Source organism: Pan paniscus, chromosome 13 (genome assembly GCF_029289425.2).
Source record: "Pan paniscus chromosome 13, NHGRI_mPanPan1-v2.0_pri, whole genome shotgun sequence".
Classification (NCBI taxonomy): Eukaryota; Metazoa; Chordata; class Mammalia; order Primates; family Hominidae; genus Pan; species Pan paniscus.
Window position 1 is genome coordinate 136,784,050 of NC_073262.2, and position 18,037 is coordinate 136,802,086.

Here is an 18,037-nt window from a genome sequence, read left to right on the forward strand (position 1 = left end):
AGGCTGGGTTGTAAAATGGCCAAGCTCTTTTATTTCAGTGGTCTAGCTTTAGGCTATAATAAAATGTGAGCTGGTGTTTAAAGAGACTCGTGAGGAATATAGGGATGGAAAATGAGTTTCATCATAAAACTGTTCAGTCATTCTCTGTGGTCCTATGATCATCGGGGCCAACTTTTCCATCAGGACAGGAGGCTCATGGCTGAAAGGCCATGATACTTTTAGGAACCCACAAAAATGTTTCAATTTCTTCTAAAACCAGAAGAAAAAAATGAACTTTTAGGGTGAAAAATGTTTCAATTTTTTTCTCTCATCAAAAATAAATGATAAATGTTAGAAACTACATTAGTTTGCTGGGGCTACCAGAACAAAAGACCACAGACTAGGTGGCTTAAACAGCAGAAATGTATTTTCTCAGGATTCTGGAGGCTGGAAGTTCAAGACCCAGGTGCCAGGACGGTTGACTCCCTGGGACATCTCTCCATGACTTGTGGATGGTGTTCACTTGCTGCTTCTTCCCAAAGTCATCCTCTGTGCACATGTACCCTTTGTGTATCTTTTTGTATCAAAATTTCCTCTTTTTATAAAGACACCAGTCTTTGAATCAGGGTTCACCCTAATGACCTCTTTTTTTTTTTTTTTTCTGAGAAGGAGTTTCGTGCTTCTTCCCTGGGCTGGAGTGCAATGGGCGATCTTGGCTTACCACAACCTTTGCCTCCCGGGTTTAAGTGACTCTCCTGAATGGCCTCTTTTTAACTCAATCCCCTCTTTAAAGACCCTATCACCAAATACAGTCACATTCTGAAGTACTGGAGATTAGGGCTTCAACATATGAAATTTTGGGAAACACAATTTAGCCCATATCAGGGTCTACAAAAATCTATTATGGGAGGGACCCACAAAGGCAAAAGGACTCACAAAAATCATAGTATTGAAACTGCCATTGCAAAAATTATAACATTGAGAAAATTATGACACTGAAAGAAATCTGATCTGACCAACTCCATCTTGCCTTTAACCTCCAAACTGCCCTTGGTCATTCCTAAGCATGGGCCAAGCTAACTTTGGGAGTAATTTATAGTTCAAATGACAGTAGTCCTTCCCAAAACTCAACTGCCTCTGTAACACTAATGAAAAGTCACTAGGTTGGGAGAATGAGAGGGGCCTGAATTCCACTAAGATGTAGGCATAGTTAAACAATTACTAGCCATTATTCCAGAGGTCATAAGATTTACATCTTTCCCTATTACTCCTGTAAATTACATTACTATTGTATAACCCAAGATTGGTCTTTTGAGATGTCTTTTCAGGCTTTTGCACTTTTGAGGGTTGGATGGCACCACTTGGATCCATGACTCTTGACTTAACTGGTACTGTGGTCCTCACCCAGAAGTGGACTTAGTGCATGAGGACCATTTTCCACACCCCTATGATTGCATGCCCAACTAATCAGTAGCACCTATTCCTCAGCCCCATGTCCGCCAAACTATTTTTGAAAAACCCTACCCTCCAAATTCTGGGGGAGGCTGATTTGAGTAATAATAAAACTCTGGTCTCCCATTTAGCTGGCTCTATGTGAATTAAACTATTTCTGTAGTCCAATTCCCCTGTCTTGATAAATTGGCTCCATCTGGGCAGCGGGGAAGAGAACTTGCTGGGCAGTTACAGTATGGTCCTGGTGACAGTAGATTAGGTTGATTTTCTGCATGGAGGAGAATGGAATGAGAAAGTGTCTTGGCAGTCTGTGGAAATTCAGAATGGTTAAGCCAATGATAGCAAGGGTTCTACTGCATTTACTAGCAGGAGCTCCATCTTCTCCTGTCAAACCCACTGTTGACTGAAACTCAAAAACATATAGAATCAATAAAACATGTTATAACAATTCTTATTTAACTTTCTTCTTAAGAGGTCTAACTATTGGCCGGGCATGGTGGCTCACGCCTATAATCCCAGATCTTTGGGAGGCTGAGGCAGGTGGATCATGAGGTCAGGAGTTCAAGACCAGCCTGACCAACATGGTGAAACCCTGTCTTTACTAAAAATACAAAAACTAGCTGGGCATGGTGGTGCACACCTGTAATTTCAGCTACTCAGGAGGCTGAGGCAGGAGAATCGCTTGAACCCGGGAGGCAGAGGTTGCAGTGAGCCCAGATCACGCCACTGCACTCTAGCCTGGCCGACAGAGTGAGATTCATCTCAAAAAATAAATAAATAAATAAAGGTCTAACTATTTACCAGGCCATCAATTTTAAAAATTTATACACCAGATTCATTCAGTAAACATAGAATTATTTGCTACTAAACTGCAAAGTGCTGTGCTGGGCCCTGTGCTGAACTTATAAAATGAAACTATCAATGTGTTTTCCATGTCCTGGTCTCTGACAAGAGAGCAGCAGGAACGGGCCAAATGACTAGGGCCCAGAATTTGACTCAGGATAGGGAAGACCACATCCTGTCTCCCATTTCTGCTTCTCATTAACAGGAAGCTGTGTGTGTTCAGAGAGTGCTGCAGACATTAATCATATTCACAGACACCGAGGGAGACTTTCTAACAGTCACGAGTGTGTGCTGCCCCAAGGTCAGCAAAGGTCATCTAGAAAGTCAATGTTGAAGGAAGAGTAAGGATCATGCTGCCTGTGGGATGAAGCCACCAGATGGCCCCAAATGTTAGCCTGGGCTCACATGGGGTCATTTATCTTCACCTTTACCAGGGAGAATGAGCAGTGAGTTTCCTCAATGGGTCTCTAAGGGCTGTACTGATTGTTTCATAGAACCTCTGGGGGAAGAAAGGAATCATAGGAGAGAATGCACTTATAAAATATCAAGCAGCATAATTGTTATTTATAAAGCTGCTTTTTCATGCTCTGGCATGTCTTTAAAAATTTTCCTAGGCCAAGTACAGTGGCTCACACCTGTAATCCCAGCACTTTGGGAGGCTGAGGAGGGCAGATCACGAGGTCAGGAGTTCAAGACCAGCCTGGCCAGCATGGTGAAACCCCTGTCTCTACTAAAAATACAAAAAAATTAGCTGGGTGTAGTGGTGCATGCCAGTAATCCCAGCTACTTGGGAGGCTGAGGCAGGAGAATTGCTTGAACCCCGGAGACAGAGGTTGCAGTGAGCTGAGATGGCGCCACTGCACCCCAGCCTGGGTGACAGAGCGAGACTCCATCTAAAAAAAAAAAAAAAATCCTGCAGGAGCTCGGACTCTGTCCTGCTGGGGGCTGACTGTGACTAGAGGATGCAGTGCCTCACCAGTGAGAATGCTTGTGGAGCTACTGCCATGAATAAACGGGGAACAATTTTCACCCATGTCTGGGGAAGGCATGAGGGAATTGTGCTGCAGGTTCATTTATCAAACAAACTAGGTGAAGCACAGGTCTTAGGGAATGACTGTCAAAGCATTCATGATTCCTTCTTCCAAGTTTAGTTCTGTGGGAACAAGTGGTGTAATCCAGACCCAGGGGCTCCGAGTTGGCATTGACCCCTAAGGACCAAAATGCTGAAGAGAAACTTATTAAGACCAGTAAATAATTGACATGGGCTCCTGGAGACACTCAGTGAAGCATTTCCAAGGCATCTAACCACAAACTGTAAATGTTAATTGGCACCCTTAGATAATAGACTCAGATAAGGAGATCAAAGGCACAGGAAGTCATAACTCCTGACATTGCTTTTCAGACAAGTCAGGTTAGAATCATCTTACTCTTCAAAATGCTTTTCACAGTGTTTCTGCCCTGATGGGCACAGAAAGTTTAATTATAGAGTGATCAGCAAGAGGGTGGAGTCTGCCCTTCATGATCAAGTCTGGACAATCAAGTGTGAGGAATATTTGTTTAGAATAAGGCTGTTTATTCTCTCTCTGGAAGCTGAAGTGCATCTCAGCTGTCAGATTAATCATTAAACTAAGCAATTTTTAGATAAACTTAATCTGAAAATTAGCCCCATGGCTTCCCCAGCACTGAACTCAAGCCCATCTTCCTTGAGTTACGTGATGATGGTGTTTCGTAGTTCTATAATTTACTCCCAATGCAGTTCCAGGGTCTTCCTCTTTCTCTCCCTCTAGGTTTCAGAGTAGCCTCTTCAGGAGGGTCTCAGCCATGAAGACGCTACCCCAAGGGAGCTTATTCCACAGCTGACCCCTCACAAGGGCAAGTTCACAGAGGAAAGAGATCTGAATGCGTTTCCTCCCGTCCTTCTGAGGAGGCGGGAGCTGACCTAGCTGTGCTGAGGCCAACTCTGAACCTCACTTGTCCAAGTTTCTGGGATTCCTTCCCAGGTATGTAGCGTTGGGAGGACAAGACATGGGAGGAGAAGAGCTGACTCCTACTCAAGGACATTTAGTAGTGGCATTCTCTTACCTTCTGAGTATCTCCTTTTCTTCAAACAAGCAGTAGACTACGTTAGAGCCTTTACTCAAACTCCCAATACAGTGCAGTCTCATCCAATTCTCCCCACAACTTGAGGAGCTGTTCTCTCTTTGCTGTCCAAGCTGTATGACTTCCCTGGGGTCCCAGGGTGGCATCCTGAGACGTGAAAACAATATAAAATGAAGGGAAATAAAGAAAAGCCTGCTCCCTGCTGAGTCTGAGCTCCAGCATACTGGGTACAAGTCAGGGACAAGTCTCCTTTCCTTCCTCAACATGCTCATTTGGGGCTTCCATGCTGTTTTGCAGGAGTGGAGAAATTTAAAATGGAAATGGACTAGCTGGCCAAAAACAGAAAAACATTTTCTTACATCTTGAGGCTGATTTCCAAAGCAGATAGGTGGCAGACCTTGTCTGGCTTTGGTCTGGCAGAACGCACTGGTCATGAACTTCACTTGCAGTGGAAAACAGCCTCATTTCAATGGCTCAGAGGAGCCAGAATCATTTCTGCACAGAGGGCCTTCCAATGGTTTATTTAGGACAGTATTCTTTTCTGCTACGTCAGTTAGACCTTCTCAGCATCCCCAATATACAGTTTATTGTAGTTGGAGGAAAGTCCTACCTCATTAAGAACGCAGGTAAAGCCTTGGGGCTGTTGAAAGAGATTCCGGGCAAAGTCTTTTTGCAATTAGTATATTCTAATAAAAGAAGAAACTGTGTGTCATAGGCTAAGATAGATGAGCATCATCTGTGGGCCAACACATTGCACAGAAACAGATTTATGGGGCTGACAGGATCAACTCCAAGAAGGAAGAAAATTCAGGCCAAAAATAAGGCCAAATATTCCTCTTCTCATTCAGGGCCATGGTACATGCTGTGCTTTGAATACATCCCTCAAATTTCATGTGTTGGGAACTTAATCCATAAATTCATATGTAGATGGTATTTGAAGTTGGCACCTTTGGCAAGTAATTAGGATTCGATAAGGGTATCAGGGTGTGATCCACATGGTGGGACTGGTGGCTTTATAAGAAGAGAGAGGCCTGAGCTGGAATGCTCTTGCCCTCTCACCATGCAATGCTCTCAATCATGTTATGACACAGCAGAGAGGGCCTTACCAGATGCTGGAGCCATGCTCTTGGACTTCCCAGCCTCCAAAACTGAGCCAAATGGACTTCTGCTCTTTACATATTGCTTAGTCTATGATATTATTACAGCAACAGAAAATGGACTAAGACAGTACAGAGTGAGAGACTGGCAAATAACCCAACAGTTGTCCTGCAGTTATATCTGTGCATGTCAGTTATGAATGGACTTAGATTCTTATCTCCATGTAACATACAGCTCCACTCTTGGGTTTATGACAGCAGTTATCAGAAGCCCAGGAGGGAAAGGTAGTCCTGAGACCACTGAAGGCAATACTGACATGGAGGGATGAGAAGAGGTGGCACAGTCCTTTGCTACAGCTTTTCAAAGAGCCCAGGTCTACTGCTGGAGATGTGATTATTTCCTAGGGACAAAATGAGTTAAGAACCAGACATGTGCATATAAAAGTTCCCATTTTTCCTTCCTGTGGTTTTCAGACTTCAGGCTGCATAAAAATTAGTGCACAGGATCATACACACACACACACACACACACACACTGAGTTTATGGTACTTTGTGGGCTATGTCACAGCTATCATGGATGATGGAGACTTTAACCGTTTTCTGATTTGAGGTCAAGCTCTGCCCACAGCACGCAACCTGGGGCTGGATTGACACTGCTTTGCATTGTGCATAGTTGCTCTGGACAGAGGGAATGTTTGGTTCCCTCTATTTGTGGTGAAGAACTTTTCCTGAGCTGAGGTCCGCAGCCCCGTCCTGATCCTCCATTTGAGGAATGTTGACAAGACAAGGCTGATTCTTCCTGCAATTTGTACCCCAGCAGGGTCTCTGCAGTTTCAGGACCTCTTTTTTGGCTTGGAAGATTTAGACATTTCATGTTCTCAACTGCTCCAAAAATTGATAAGGCCTTGGGAAACCTATTTATATTAACTACACTTAGAAGAGATCGAATTACAATCCGAGTTAAAATTTGGTTACTGTTAGAGTTTGTATCGATCAGGATAGGCCTGGCTATGCCACCATGATAGCTCTAACTCAGGGGCTCAAAGCAACAAAGCTTTCGTTCTCATTGATGCAAAGGCCACAGCAGGCTGGGGCAGCTGTCCTCCAAGCAATGGCTTGGTGTTGCACCTCCACATCAACCATGTTGCTATGATTGATGACAGAGGGAGAGAGGGCATGCTGGAGGGTCTCCCGCTGCTACTTACGTTCTCCCCTGAAGTAACACAGCCACCTCCACTCACAGCTCATGGGCCAAAACAAAGCATGCAGCCACATCAAATCTCCAGGGAGCAGGGCAAAACAGTGCCTGGAAGGAAAGGGACTGGAAATATTGGGATTAACCTTTCTAACCACTAGCATGTCCATGGCTGTATTCCCTCCAGATGGCAAAGAACCTAAGAAATGGAGTCACCAAGTAGATGTCAGTGAGCATAAGCTGCACGACAGGAGCTGATGAGCGCTTTTAAAACATAATTGTTAATAACAGCTAACGTTCGTTAATAATAGCTAACATTCATTAATAATAGCTAACATTTGTTAATAATAGCTAATGTTTGTTAATAATAGCAAATGTTTGTTGAATGCCTACTTTGTAGATTTTGGTATAGGACATACAATTTTGCCTGTTATGATGAGTTTAACGAGCCTTTGTTCCTCGGTTGAGTCAGTTTGAGACCAGACTATTAGTGGCCATCAGAAACAGGATTTCTTCTACCCATTCATTTTTATGCTTCTCACCTGAATCATGTTACTTTGTGGCAAAAATTTTCTAACAGATTCAATTATGACTTTATTTTTGCATCACATACATGGATATATGTATATATATACACACACACACACAGATATATATATCTGTGTGTGTGTGTGTGTGTGTATATTATGTGGGTCTATATACGTGTCTATATCTACATCTATCTATCTGTCTATATGTATTCATCAATGATCAATTCTTCCATGGTCAATTTCAGTGAAGCCTCATTTTTTTTTTTTTTTGGTGAATTTTAGAAGTACACTGGTTTCCTTGATTACATTTGAGAGATATACTAATATTACCTGCAAAACACTCCTCTTACCTTACCCCTGGATTATAAACGGGACCTCATGGCAGCTATCCATGAACTGATTACATTTCCACATATTTGAAAAATCTCATTATATTGGTCCATTTTCATGCTGCTGATAGAGACATACCTGAGACTGAGCAATTTACAAAACAAAGAGGTTTAATGGACTTACAGTTTCATGTGGCTTGGGAGGCCTCACAATCATGGTGGAAGGCAAAAGGAATGTCTCACATGGTGACAACAAGAGAAGAGAATGAGAGCCAAGTGAAAGGAGTTTCCTCTTAAAAAACCATCAGATCTTGTGAGACTTATTCACTACCACGAGAACAGTAAGGGGGAACTGCCCCCTGGATTCAATTATCTTCCACTAGTTCTTTCCTACAACACAAGGGGATTATGGGAGCTACAATTCAAGATGAGATTTGGGTGGGGACACAGCCAAACCATATTATTCTGCCCCTAGACCCTCCCAAATCTCATGTCTTCACATAATTATGCCTTCCCAACAGTCCCCCAAAGTCTTAACTCATTTCAGCATTAACTGAAATGTCCACAGTCCAAAGTCTCATCTGAGACAAGGCAAGTCCCTTCTGCCTATTTAGCCTGTAAAATCAAAAGCAAGTTAGTTACTTCCCAGATATAATGGGGGTACAGACATTGGGTAAATACAGCCATTCCCAATGGGAGAAATTGGCCAAAACAAAGAGGCTACAGGCCCCATGCAATTCTGAAATCCAGCAGGGCAGTCAAATCTTCAAATTCCAAAATGATCTCCTTTGACTCCATGTCTCACAAGCAGGTCATGCTGATGCAAGGGGTGGGTTCCCATGGTCTTGGGCAGCTCTGCCCCTGTGGCTTTGTAGGGTACAGCCTCCCTCCTGCCTGCTTTCACAAGCTGGTTTTGAGTGTCAGCAGCTTTTCCAGGCTCATGGTGCAAGCTGTCAGTGGATCTACCATTCTGGGGTCTGGAGGATGGTGGCCCTCTTCTCATAGCTCCACTAGGCAGTGCCCCAGTAGATGTGTGGGGACTCCAACCCCATATTTCCCTTCCACACTGCCCTAGTAGAGGTTCTCCATGAGGGCCCCACCCCTGCAGCAAACTTCTCTCTGGAGATCCAAGCATTTCCATACATCCTCTGAAATCTAGGCGGAGGTTCCCAAACCCTAATTTTTGACTCCTGTGCACTCACAAGCTCCACACCATGTGGAAGTTACCAAGGCTTGGAGCTTGGACCCTCTGAAGCCATGGCCCAAGCTGTACTTTGGCCCCTTTTAGTCATGGCTGGAGCCACTGAAACATAGGGCACCAAATCCCTAGACTGCACACAGCAGAGGGACCTGGGCCTGGCTCAGGAAACCATTTTTTCCTCCTAGGCCTCAGGGCCTGTGATGGGAAGGCTGCCACAAAGGTCTCTGGCATGCCCTGGAGACATTTTCCCCATTGTCTTGGTGATTAACAGTTGGCTCCATGTTATTTATGCAAATTTCTGCAGCTGGCTTGAATTTCTCCTCAGAAAATGGGTGTTTCTTTTCATCACACTGTCAGGCTGCAAATTTTCCAAACTTTTATGCTCTGTTTCCCTTTTAAAACTGAATGCCTTTATCAGCACCCAAGTCACCTCTTGAATGCTTTGCTGCTTAGAAATTTATTCTGTCTGATACCCTAAATCATCTCTCTTGAGTTCAAAGTTCCACAAACCTCTAGGGCAGGGACAAAAGGCTGCCAGTCTCTTTGCTAAAACATAACAAGAGTCACCTTTGTTCCAGTTCCCAACAAGTTCCTCATCTCCCTCTGAAACCACCTCAGCCTGGATTTCATTGTCCATATCATTATTAGCAGTTTGGTCAAAACCATTCAACAAGTCTCTAGGGAGTTCCAAAGTTTCCCACATTGTCCTGTCTTCTTCTGAGCACTCCAAACTGTTCCAACCTCTGCCTGTTACCCAGTTCCAAGGTCTCTTCCACATTTTCAGGTATCTTTTCATCAGCAGTACACTCTACTGGTACCAATTTACTGTATTAGTCCGTTTTCATGCTGCTGATAAAGACATACCTGAGACTGGGCAATTTACAGAAGAAAGAGGTTTAATGGATTCACAGTTCCATGTGGCTGGCGAGGCTTCACAATCATGGACGAAGGCAAAAGACATGTCTCATATGGTGGCAGACAAGAGAAGAGAATGAGAGCCAAGCGAAAGGTTTTTCCCCTTAAAAAAAAAATCAGATCTTGAGGGAATTATTCACTGCCATGAGAACAGTATGGGGGAAACTGTCCCCATGATTCAATTATCTCCCACTGGGTCCCACCCACAACATGTGGGAATTATGGGAGCTACAATTCAAGATGAGATTTAGGTGGGGGCACAGCCAAGCCATATTACTCATTTTCTTTAGTAAGAAAGTAATGATTGTATTATCTCAGGATTTTCAACATCTCAGTTTGGAATCCTCCTCCCTGTAACTACAAGATATAATATTTTCAATTTGTGTATCTGGCTTAATATTGAACATCTCAACAGATGCTCATGAATCTTCATTGATAATTTTATGGTTGAATAAAGAGAATCTCCTCTTCCCTTTTAGTTAGCTTAGATTACCATATATTTATGTAAATTGTATTTAATTAATCTTGTTTTATGCCTAATTGTATTACAATTCATTTTACTCATCCTTGCTTTGATATTTAAACATTTTTAAAGGTGTTTTTGTTTTGTTTAGTATTTTTTTTTTGAGACAGAATCTCATTCTGTCACTCAGGCTGGAGTGCAGTGGCACGATCACTGCTCACTGCAGCCTTAACCTCTGGGCTCAGGCAATGCTCCCACCTCAGCCTCTCAAATAACTAGGACTACAGGCATGTACCTCCACACCCAGCTAACTTTTAAAATCTTTTTGTAGAGACAGGGTCTCCATATGTTGCCCAGGCAGGTAAACATTTTAAAAGATTTGATGTTTGTTGACTCTCCTTAATGGCTTCCTTTTGCCAAACACAAAACAATTAAGGGTAAATTAAAGTGCACATACTCACTGAGAAAATTCAAGCAATTTCAAATGCCTGTCTTTCCTTTGAGCAGGTTTATATCAGATGGAAGCTCCTACAGCCATTGGATGTATACATTGTACTGTGGCCATAGTCTCCACTGGGAATCCTAAGGTTGCTAAAGATGAAACTCCATGGCTGATCTGAGCCTTCACCCTAAGATTTTGGGTTTTCAAACTCAGTAGGTTTTTTTTTTTTTGAAAAATTGTTTATCTTTTTTTCAGAGTGAAGGATTATAATGAAAGAACATCATTTTCTTGCTTCCTCTGGAAGCCTGGGGTGGATTGCTGTGGGGCGGGTGGAGCCCCATCTTCCCAGGAGGATATTCTCCCTTTTTCCAGTGCTGGTTCCTTTGGCCATGGCCAATGATGGTGGCCTTTGCAGCACTCCTTGATGTCACCACCCTCCACCAGAGCCAGGTTATGATGTGGGCTGTGGAGCCCACCTGCTGCCAGTTGATGGTGAATCCTCCCAGCTGCCCCACCAATCACAGTTTGGTCAGCAGCTGTTATCCAGTGACTTTGCCATACGGAGCACACAACTGCCAGCAATTGCTTCCCGTGGCAGTCATGGCTGTTCTCTGTGAAGTAGGGTACCTGTTATCTTCAGCACCTTTTGTAGGGTCCTTGAGCTTCAATAATGCATGTCCACATGCCTCTGCATCTCACTTGTCCACCTGTCACTATCACCTCTACGAGTAGCTCAAACGATTCTCTGGTGAGTTTTCTCTCGGGACAGCCACCTTGCTCTGCAGCTTCCTCAAGGATGTTGTCCACACCTCTTTGGAGAGCAAGGGCAATGTCTTCCTCAATTTTATGAGCCCCACAGCAGAGTCCTATATATAGCAGGTGTTCAATAAATGTTTGGTAAAAAATCCAACTCCTAGGATGGACCATATGAAATTGTCAATATACAACTCTTTTTCTGACTCACAAAAATGACAGTTGCATATGGTTCACTTCATATATGATACAATAATTTTTAACTCATTAAAATTGCAATATGTATTATCAGCTCTCAGATTGTTCTTAAAATAGAATATTATTACCTGAAAAGTTTTTACTTGGTTACTGTTGAGTCACAGTCATTTCATCCTTTTCCTGAACATGCATTGCAAGCTTCAGATAATTTTAAGGCACGAGAAATAATGTACTATATGTATTTTAATCAACTGTGTAGGACCTTTCGATGCAACACTTGATGTCTTTCTAGATCGAAATCTAAACAGCTCAAAGAATCACTCAGAAATTTTATCAGATCTCCAGTTTAAAATAATACAGTGTCTCTTCTAATTTCTCACTAACATAGCTAAGAAAATAGGAAAATAGTAAAACTCATTGCAACATGAAGTGGTAACAACCAACAAAAGTCTTAATGCCATGATCTGGGAGGAATTAACACCAATCACAACAGAAAACAAAGCTGGGTAGAATCAAACAAGTAAACAAATAAACATCAGTTGGGTGATTCAACCAATGCTATTCCAAGTCTTTCCCTAAACAAAATTGGGATGACCTTTTCTCCCTCCTCCCCCTCCTCTTTCTTTTTCTTCTTCAAAATCACTCTGTCTTCTAACTTAGGCACCTGGGGTCTGTATCAGCAAGAGAATTGTGTGGGTCAGCCACCTCTTCTCCTTGGGGCTGCATTTCCCTTCCCCACCAGTTCTCATCTCTGCTCATAAGCAGCACAGGAGAAAGGTGATGAGGATAGTCAGGGAGGCAGGATAGACAAGGCTCAGAGCACTTTGGGAGTTATAGTCCTCAGGAGTGAGAAAGAAAAGAAACTTTTTATCTGAGGAATGTGAGCCCCCCTTAATTACCAGGCCCAGAGGGGCAATGAAATGTGATAGTGTGTGACAGCAGTCACGTCTCACTCCTTCTTGAGCTAAATAATTACCTCTTGAAGCCACCTGCTATGTGGGCTCTAGACTAACTGACGCCAAGTAGCCATAAAGTGCCATACACCCTATAGTTCACCAATGTACAGCCAATCACTGATCAATGTTATTTCTGTAAACCAATAAGAATTTGACAATAACTTTGTATCAGCCCATTCCCTGTCCCCCTTCTGCCTTTAAAACCTTGCTTGTAACAAAGGTCAAAGGGAGTGCTCCCCAGAGCAACTTAGAAGTGTCTGCTGGGAAGCTGTTGGCCCAAATAAATTCTATTAATTTTGGCTCAGTTTCTTTCTTTGGGCTGACAGGAGTATATAATAAAAACAATGTTTGCCAATGTTTATGGAGTGCTGACTATGTGCTAGGTCTTATATTGAGCATTTAACAACAATTACTAGGGGAATTTCTATTAAATCTTTATTTTCCAGCAATGGCCTTCTCTTAATTAATTTCATTGCTTTACTCTTGGGAATCACCTGGATTCTTTCCTCTAATTCCAAACAGTTTCTGTGCATCTTTCTAGATGAATCTAGAAGTCCTTAAAAATTATAGTTCAATGATAGATCAATCCCCAGCAGACATGCGCTGCTCTCTGAAAGGGCTTTTTGTCAGTCCAGAGTGATTCAAGAACCAACTACTCTAAGGTGTGCTCAGGCCAAAATATATCTGTAGACTTTTCACATTGCTTCAAGGGCTGTTTACATTAAGATTAAAAAAAAAAAACTACTCTTTTATCATCTTACATATTTAGTTTTTAGCCCAATTTTGTAAGATCAGGTCTGCAAACCTGTAATTACCTGTGTAATTAAAGTGAGATATATCATTAAAATATTCAATTTTTTTTAAAAAAATTCCGTTTTGTTTCTGTAAACATCATGTCTGCTTATTTTTTAGAATTTAAGCAGCGCAGACAGAGTTGAAAGAGAAAAGTTAAAGAGAAAAATCATCAAATTTCTGCCCCTGAGAAATAACCATTTTAGATTTAAGGAAAATAAATACAAGCCCCAACAAAAGATTCTTAATAATTGAAGATATAGCTAAGTAAAAAGGATTTCCAAAATACACTCACACTAATTATATTTAGAGTTTGCAGTTTGATTAGAACTGCCTACAGGGTGTGATTTGAGGCCTCTTTGCTAAAACATAATTCTCCCGGGCCGTCAGAGGTGTATGAAAAGCCCCTCCCCCATCCCCTCCCTAAGGTTTCACTCCAGCTTCAAGATTCTGCCGACCTTGGGCAAATCACCCCATCTCTCTAGTCCTCAGACTCCTCAGCTTCAAAATGAGGGGGCTGGACCAAGTCATCCCTGAAGGCCCCTCCATGACTGACAGTCTAGGGGCTGTTTTCCCTGTTAAATTGGAAAATGTCCTATGAGGTGCTTGGATGGTATGAATGGAAGTGGAGATCTCAGAAATATGGGGGTAGGAGGAACTCAGGGGAACCACAGGCTGTGTGATTCCCCTGAGTTCATCTAACCCTATGGGAGGAACGGGAGGAATGAATGGAGGAAATGCAGATACTTGGGACAAAGGTGAAAGGAGAGAGAGAGAGAGAGAGACGGGACCAAATTTAGAAAATTTCATTTCTTCCACAATTTAATCTATGGTTGACCTAAATTTTATTGTTCGTGTCTTTGATTGCAAGTACATTAAAAATGATAATTATATGGGCAATTAAAGCCTGAAATTAACCAAAAAAAGAAAGGTACACATTAATGATAGGTCTTTAGATTATACCAAGACTTCCTGCATTTCCAGTCCTGATTGTTTTCAGATTATAACCAATTGTCAGAGAGGTAGAGGATCAGACAAACTTCTAATGCGGGTGTCAGAGGAAACAAAGACCAATCCCAAAGTGAGAACAAAGCTTCACTACACAGGAAAAGTAAGTCAAGGCACACAAATGTGCCTCAGTTTATAAGAGTTGGATGATCCTATCCTGTTGGTTTGCCTTTGGGAATTCTTTGCATATCGAAGAATTCCCATGGTTTGCACAATGAGAGGATGTGTGGTAAAGTAATAGATTTATCAGCAAACCCATCCCACTAAACAAGAAGGTTTCAAACTTAGTCAATGTTGTTGATTTATTTACTGTGGGGCTGCTTCACTAAAAGGTAAGCTACCGGCAGTCAGGGACTTGGTCTGGTTGGTTCCCTGCTGTGTTCTCTGGGTCTGAACAGAGCCTGGTTCAATAAACATTTGTGAATCATGAGCCCCAGGGTTTGCCTGAAAAGAAGACTTCCTGCTGAAGATGGATGACTCACAAAGTAATTAGGACAAAAAATTATTTCAAGTTCTTGTTCTACATCCCAAGGATGATGAAAACCCCACCCCGCAAAGCATGGCTGAAATAGAAAATCCTAACAGCCTTAGTGAGCCTTACTGAGTGGGGGCCTGAACCAAATTTATTTAAGAAAATAAAGATGTGTGTTACAGTTACCCATTGCTGCAGAACAAACCACCCCAGATGTAGTGGGGTGATGATGTTTTAAAAGGTTCACCTACAGGGAAGAAAGGGTGGAAGCAGGAAGAACAGCTCAGAGGCTTTTATTGCCAATACTCCAGGCCAGAGGTGGGGTGGCTTGGATCAGGGTGGTAGTGGTGAAAATGGGATAAACAGTTGGAACTCAAACATGTTTGGATATCTTTTGAGGGTGTAGCCAATGGGATTTGCTGGTGTATGAGATGTGGAATATGAGAAAAAGAAGACTCAGAGATGATTCAAACTCTTTAGCCTGAGCAATTAGAAAGATGAAGTTGCCATTTATTAAAATCGGGAAAGCCATCAAAGGGAATAAACTGAGGTGGGGGAACATTAGAGTCTGGCTTTGGACATGTTAAACTTAAGATGTCGTGTTGATCAATTTTTGCATTGCTATAAAGAAATACCTAAGGCTGGATAATGTATAAAGAAAAGAGGTCTAATTGTCTCATGGTTATGCAGGCTGTATTACAGGAAGCATGGTGCCAGCATCTGCTTGGTTTCTGATGAGGTCTCAGGGAGTTTTTACTCATGGCAGAATGTGAAGCAGGAGGAGCATATCATATGGTGGGAGTGGGGGGAACAGTGCCACACTCTTTTATTTTTTATTTTATTATTATTTTTTGAGATGGCATCTCGCCCTGTCGCCCAGGCTGGAGTGCAGTGGTGCAGTCTCCGCTCACTGCAAGCTCTGCCTCCCGGGTTCACACCATTCTCCTGCCTCAGCCTCCTGAATAGCTGGGACTACAGGTGCCCACCACCACACCTGGCTAATTTTTTGTATTTTTAGTAGAGACGGAGTTTCACCGTGTTACCCAGGATGGTCTCAATCTCCTGACCTTGTGATCTGCCCACCTCAGCCTCCCAAAGTGCTGGGATTACAAGCGTGAGCCACCATGCCCAGCCTATTTTTTATTTTTGAGATGGAGTCTTGCTCTGTTGCCCAGGCTGGAGTGCAGTGGCATGATCTTGGCTCACTGCAAGCTCCACCTCCCGGGTTCAAGCAATTCTCATGCCTCAGTCTCCAGAGTAGCTGGGATTACAGGGGCCTGCCACCACACCCAGCTCATTTTTGTATTTTTAGTAGAGACTGGGTTTCACCATGTTGGCCAGGCAGGTTTCGAACTCCTGACCTCAGGTGGTCCACCTGCTTTGGCCTCCCAAAGTGCTGGGATTACAGGCATGAGCCAATGCATCCAAACTCATAGAGTGAGAACTCACTCATTACCTCAAGGAGAGGACCAAGCCATTCATGAGAGATCCATTCCCATGATTCAAACGCCTCCAGGCCCCCTCCAACATTGGAGATCACATTTCAAAGTGATATTTGAGGGCGCAAATATCCAAGCCATATCAGATGTTAACTACACGTTTGAATGAAAGCGTTGAGTAGGCAGTTGGATAGGAGACTGGAGTTAAAGGAAGAGGAACAGTTTAGAATTACAGATTAGGGAGCTGTCAGCACAGAGGATGCCTCAAGCCATGAGGCTGAATGACATCTCTAGGCAGTGAATGTGGATAGAGAGGAGAGGGGACTCAGCTGTTCCAAAATGAAGAGGTTGGGGATTTGAACGGAACCATTGAGGTGACCGAGGAGGTGCTCTACTGAGGCAGGAGGGAACTCGGAGCAGCCTGGCGTCTGGAGGATGAGGGCAGAAAGTGCACCAGGAAGGAGGAAGTGATTACTAGGTCAAAAACTGCTGGCAGATTAGGGAAGATGGCTAAGGGATGGATTGTTGGTTTTAGCAATATGAGGGTCCCTGGTGACCTCAAGAGAGCAGCTCCACAGAAAGGATGGGGGTAAAAGCCTAAATGGAGAGGGTTCCAGAAAGAAGGGGAAACCTTGAATGAAGACAATTATTTGAGGAAATATGTTACAAACAGAAGTGGCAAAATGGGTTAGTTGCTGGAGGAGAATGTGGGTCAAAGGAGTTTTTATGAATACGGAGGACATGATAGCGTGTTTTTGTGCAGATGGGAGTAATCTCATAGACAGAGAAAAGTGGATGATGCAGCACACAAAGGGGAGAGAATCCCCGAGTGTCGTTGAGTAGCCTGAGTGGGGACAAGGCCCAGAGCAGAAGTGGAGGCACTGGCCTGGAAGAGTGCAAGCTCCCTGGAGGCAGAGGGTGGGGACCACCCTAGCACTGAGCCCAGCGCCTGATGCACCAAAATATTGTCTGAACGAATACAATACAGCAATCATAATGATAGCCGCTGTTATGGAGCACTCACGGAACATTAGGTGCTGTCGTAGGCACTCTGCTGGGGTGAACTTGTCCAGCTCGCACAAGGCCCTATGTGGCGGGAATGACAGGTATTCTCTTTCCACAGATGGGGTGCTGAGGTGGCCCAGTTTCTTGCCAAATGCAGAGAGCTAGGAAGAGGCAGATCAGGATTCAAAGCCAGGCACCCGGAACATTTCTGTTAGGCTATTTGCCTTGGAGTTCCAAAATGTGGTTGGAGAGTCCTCTGTTAAAGAGTGTAAATACAATTCCCATAGAATAAATATCTTAAAATAAATATGAAGGACCACTCTCATCCCCCCTGACTGGAGTGAAAACCACTCAGCTTGAGACAGGGTGCCAGGGTGTCGGTAACCCCCTGGGGACCCCCTCCTCCCTCAGCCTGTGCTCCTCCTGCTGTTTCGTTCCCCAGAGCCTGAAGCCTCTCCAAGGTGTTTGTCTATGACTTGTCATTAGTAATATTATTAATGCCTTGGACTCATCGGTTTCCTAAGATGATTGATTTGGAGAAAGCTGCTATTGTGAATGATTCAGAACACTTAGGGACTGAGCACGTTTGCTGATGAAAGGCGTGGCCCCATTTACTGTGTGCCGTGCTGATGACTGCACTCTGTTCACTGGGTTCATTGGCTGAATGACTGAGGTGGGCCCTGTTATCAGCCTCACTTTACAGACAAGAAAACCGAGTGTCAGGAGGTTAAGTTACTAATTCAAGACTGTACACCACTAAGTGAATTGAACTCGGTTCTTGCTGACTCCAAATCCCATTCTCGGTCTTGTCTCTTGTTGTGACAGGGATGGCGCCCCCACTCTGATCACACTACTGAGAGCCACCAG